Source organism: Aricia agestis, chromosome 6, assembly GCF_905147365.1.
Source record: "Aricia agestis chromosome 6, ilAriAges1.1, whole genome shotgun sequence".
NCBI classification, from domain to species: Eukaryota; Metazoa; Arthropoda; class Insecta; order Lepidoptera; family Lycaenidae; genus Aricia; species Aricia agestis.
In genome coordinates, this window is record NC_056411.1 from 5,510,864 (window position 1) to 5,516,863 (window position 6,000).

Sequence of the window (6,000 nt, forward strand, 5' to 3'; positions counted from 1 at the left end):
TCGGTCGTACATATTCTACCATTTCTACCTATGTGCTCGACCGATGCTAGTAACTTAGATCCGTAAAGTTTGACTTTAAAATTTCCATGGCTGGTAACGAATTGAGATACGCAGTGGTCAATATCCATCCAGGGTTTGGATAAGCGTTTACGACTATTAGGAAAAGTTTTAAAGATCGACCTTTGCTAGAATTGGTTGTCGTTGTAAATTTCGAGGAGTTTCTTCAATTCCATTACTTATCAAGTCACCGTTTTTAGGGTTCTGTACCCAAAGGGTAAAAACGGGACGCTATTACTATAAGACTTCGTTGTCAGTCCTTCTGTCTATCTCCAGGCTGTATCTCAAGAACCGTTATAGCTAGAATTCTGAATTTTTTACAGATTGTGTATATCTATTGCCGCTATAATAACAAATACTGAAAACAAAATAAAATCAATATTTAAGGGCCCCCATACAACAAACATAATTTTTTCGGCCTTTTTTGCTCGATACCAATAATTACAACAGGCAGGCAGTTGAAATTTTTACAGAATCCTTAAATATATGTGTAATTTAATAATTAATAATAAAATTAAAAAAACTTATATAATTAAAATTTAAGGGGGCTCCCATACAAAAACACAACTTTTGGCCTATTTTTTCTCTATAACGGTACGGAACCCTTCGTGCGTGAGTCCGACTCGCACTTGGCCGATTTTATTGTAAACATGGTATCGAATTCGGGCAATCTATACAACAAAAAAAGAATTTTGAAAATCTGACCACAAACAGCAAAGTAAACATTAACTCCTCCTTTTTTGAAAGTCGGGTAAAAAAAGTATCTAAGATGTTGACCAGGGATGTAAGGTATCATCATGCCAAATTTCATTGAAATCGGTCCAGCGGATTCAGGGATTAGCCTGTACAAACAGACAAACAGACAGAGAAACAAAAATTTCAAAAACAGTTAAAATGTATTCTACTACTCTTCTAATATGCCCCCTCGGTTTTTCAAGTTTATTTTCAATGTACAAAAATTTTACGATTTTATTATAAGTATAGATAATCCTTAGAACGTATAGAATGGATTAATGTTGAGTTGCCTTGTTAAAAGTAGCTGCAAGTACCTCTAATTGAGCAAAATGAAAGCCCGTAATACAAACTTGCGTGTATTCGATAGAAAAGTAACGGCCGTTCCCAATATTTGACCTATCTCTGGTTTTGCCCTACTAGAGATAGGAATAGCTCACAATTGACATAAAATATATGTCTCTAATGTCTAATGTGAGCTATTCCTATCTCTAGTAGGTCAAAACCAGAGATAGATCAAATATTGGGAACGGCCGTAAGAGAATTAAGGCGGGATTATAGGCAACTGACATTTTAGAATTTGCGACAAACGAACTCAATAGATGGCGCTCGAAAGGTACATATTTACTTATCAAGCCGTCGTCGATTTTATTATTTTCAGAAATAATGTGATCACGTGGTAAACTCGACATACAGAGTAATGAATGAGAGGCCATGTTCACCACTTAATAAACGAAATCTTTAATGAATTTTGTATTATAATAAAATTATGTATTATTTAAATATGATGTTTGTTCTGTACTCACGAACATAAAAAAAGTATTTCCTTATAATAATACAATTTATAACAAAATAAAGTATTACCCATTTAATATAGTTTATTGCATAATATACGTCTTATGCATGGAAAATACGCCAACATTACGAATATGCTATAAAATAGTTACAAAGAAATACCCTATTCGTGATATTGGCGTATTTTTCATAGAAACATGGAATTCAAAAGTAACTCTTTTAGCGCTGCTATTTTCACAGTGAACTTCTATAATATCTAATATACATAATATTATAAACCACAGTAGCTTTTTTTCCCCCATTTCCCTTTGTTCCGTTTAATCTTTAAAACTACGCAACGGATTTTGATGCGGTTTTCTTTAATAGATATAGTGATTCAAGAGGAAGGTCTATAAGTATAATAACATTAATTAAATACTGGAGAAATACTGTTTTTTTGGGGTTTCTAATGTGATGTCGTAAATAATCACATTTTTTTCCCGCTTACATTGTAAACGCAGGCTGAACCCTACGAGATTTATCAAAGTATTGTACACATTAAAAAGGTCTACAGAAAAATCTGCGAAAGTATATTATGTCTATCTCTTATGGATATCGCACAATAACATTTTTTTGTTATTACTTATTTACTTTTTACGACAAATAATGGCTTATATTCGAAGCAATTTTAATAAATACAGCATTAATCCTTATCCGATTAAATAACTTATGTACATAGCAGTGGCGAAGAGTCCATATAATCCGATTCCCGTCGGCTTCCCTTTTGGAAAATCAAATCTATGGGCCAAATACATTTTTATCTAATAAATATTTTACATACTTAAAAAACTTTGAATTCGCTAAACGCCTACAAAATTTTATATGCAACAATTTTTTCTCTCACTTGAAATAGTTTGAATTAATAATTAATCGCCTACAAATTTATATAGGCAATGCAACGTGCAGGCCGTCTCCGATAGAAGCCGATAAATTAGCGGGTTATTTCTTCATACAACGATATTTCATAGTAAGCATCTGTCCTTTTCATTTCTGTGAACTGATCACCACGTAACTGTCTCGTTCTACCACGAGCCAATATACTCGGAAATAAGCCGATACTCGGCGAGTTATTACGGAGAAAGGTTAATTAGCAACGCACAAGTGCGAGCGAGAAAGATGAACTTCATGAAGTAAAATTGTTATGAGTCAAATGGCGGATGAGTGTTTGTAAGCAACTTGTTTGTTTTGTGTTTAAATGTCGAATGTTATTTGTTTTAGCGTTAAGAAGAGTGCAGTGTCGCGAATTTAAATTAATTTGTATTGTGATTTGTTAATTGTGACTCGTGCAGCTGAGACTGTTGTCTGACAGATTATTTGCTGTCGAAGGAAACTTCGTTTTCCAAACTTAGTTTTGAATGACCGTATGTGCCGTCACGCATACAACTTAACTCAGAAGGCATTTTTCAAAGGCATCATTATCAAACTTGAAACTCGAACATTGTTGAACATCAGTGCTGAGCGTTTTGGTAAGTAGATTTTTTACTCCGGTTTCCCTTCCGAAAATATTCACCCTTCGCCACTGGTACATATTTAAATATGCTTCATGTGCTGAAATAATAACTAAGGGCGCTTTTCCTGTCATACGTGTCGTCACCTGCGTGGATCTTATCCGCATACGGGTGACCATAATAATATGGTCCGGGCCACGCGCGTGTTACCCACATGACAGGAAAATCATATTATGTAAAATGATAGGATGCGGGCAATTTTCATGGCCGCATATCCACGCGCGGTCGATGACACGAATTGCAGTAAAAGCTGTTGTTCTAACGCTAATGTCTTGTTGGTGTAATTTTGAGTGCACCCCTCATGACAATGATAACAGATTCTTATACAATTGCATGTGATTGAATATAAGGAAAGTTGATTCATAGGCAGATGGCGGACCGACGTAATTTGGTCGTGTAATGTCAAACACTTCTGACAGATCACAATTAATATCGAATTGACATGATCCGCCCCCGTATCAGGTATCTTGCGAGAGCAATGCGATAGCAATTATTGCGCGATAATTGCTCCAAAATCGCAATTTCGTATCACGTATCAGCCAAAACAATACGAATGCAATTGGTCACTATACATGACACCATTATTTGTGACATTATGACACCCAGCAATCATTTTTTGCTTCTGAAATCTGATTATTGCTAGTGGATTGTTGTGGCCGATTTCATTAAAACCAGGCCAGCTGTGCAGTAGTAATTTTTTAGTGCCCAAGTGTGTGCGCAGTACACAAGATCACTCTCTATTCCTTTACTCTCATAACCCAGTGGCACGGAAGACCGACACGACTGGCGAGGGATCAGGCGCAGGACCGACTTTTTACATGCCCATCCGACGCATGGATCATCTCTTACTTGTCAGACAATCAGGTGATCAGCCAGCATTGTCCTAACCAAACTTGGAAATAACATGTTTCCAACGCGGGAATCGAACCCACGACCTCCGAGTCAAGAGCCACGCTCTGTACCACTAGACCACGGAGACGTTATAAGGTTTCCGTGATAAGGTAGCCTACCGAATGACTTAGGTCCGTCAACTGCCTATGATTTAATTTCTGCGATGATACGACGCAGCTAACCAATTTCAGAAGTACGTAGGTCTTGCACAGACTATCATATACATGCAATACCTATTTTTGAACAACATAATTGAATAACACATCCATCTTGTGACGATAATCCAGTCCAGCCGGATTCACTGTCAACAAATTGGATTACTGTACGGCGTAGTTCTGTCAAGAGCTAACCTATATCTGGAAGTGCTCTTCTAATTCACTTAAACTAGATATTAATATTTTGTGACCTAGCTATATTTAGGGTTAAAAGTTGGGACGGCTAAAGTAGCCTAGATGTTAGACTTCTTGTTAAATTAAGACATAAGTGAATGAACCACGTTACTGCCGTTTTTTTTTGCATAAATTGAGGCTTTAGGACCGGTAAAATGATTTAAAATAAAAAAATGTCTATTTTATCTGTAGATAGATATATAAGTATTAACCAGATGATGAAGTCGGTAAGTTACGAGATTTGTTGAGAAAAAATGAGTATAATATTATGTTCTTGTGTTATAAAAACATTATGTAAGTTACGTGGTTCATCCACTCACGTCTTTAAAATATAATTTGAAGGTTTTGAATACGACATATAGTTGTATTTACTTTAAAAGGTGCCTAAAATCAATCACTGTGCCAGCCTATGTAAGCGTATTATTTTTTATTAAAAAGATGAAAACAATTTTATAAAAAATATACTTCTCTAAGCGCGACTAATACTTAATTTTAGAGATCTTAATAACGCACGGGTCAGCTAGTAAAGTACAAAGTTTTACCTAAATACCTAAAATTGGAAAAACACAGAGATAATGTATAAAATTTTATTCCTCAACTTACGTTACGCAAGTAAACTTGAATGTTTGCAGATCCAATTTCTAGAATCGGCGGAGGGTTGCCGTAAATAGTCGTAAACTAGCGTCGTAGTGCAGTTTACCTAATAGAATCCCGTGACGACAAATAAACAGAACCCAGATTATTGTCATACCCTTATAAAGTTATATGCTACTTTTCAAAATGGGTTTGCTTACAAAGATGTGTTTTGCGTACAAAAGAGGCTCTCTCGTCATAGAACTCGAAAAACTTTTTTTTTCTTCTTGGGCGTTCAAGCATTTAAAACCTACTTTTATTGACACAGTTATTTTTTCAGGGTTTCGTACCTAAAGGGTAAAAACAGGACCCTATTACTGAGACTTCGATGTCTGTCCGTCTGTCTGTCTCCAGGGTGTATCTCAAGAACCGCTTTAGGCCGACTTCTGAAATTTTCACAGATTGTGTATTTCTGGTGCCGCTACGACAGCAAATCCTAATAACAAAATAAAGGGGAGCTCCCATACATCAAACATATTTTTTTGGCCTTTTTTATCGTAATCCATAACGGCAATATGTAGACATTTGAAATTTTCACAAAATCATGAATTAAATGGGGGCTGAGCCCTACAAGTAGTGGGGTTCGGGGGGCGAAGCCCCCCGCATAGTAATTAAACCTCACACAATAAAAATAAAGTTTAAAAAACTTAAACCCGACTACTAAAACACCCTCTAAAAAGTACGAAACAAGAAAACAGTTTATAGGGATATAGAAATGTTTAAAGGATAACCGTGGTCGTATGCCACCTACTAGAGCAAAACAGATCCATTATAATATATTAATATAATAAAGGGCATACATACGACCGCGGCTATCCTTTAAACATTTCTATATCCCTATAAACTGTTTTCTTGTTTCGTACTTTTTAGAGCGTGTTTTAGTAGTCGGGTTTTAGTTTTTTAAACTTTATTTTTATTTCAATTATTTTGGGGCTAAGATTCACTCGATCTTAAAC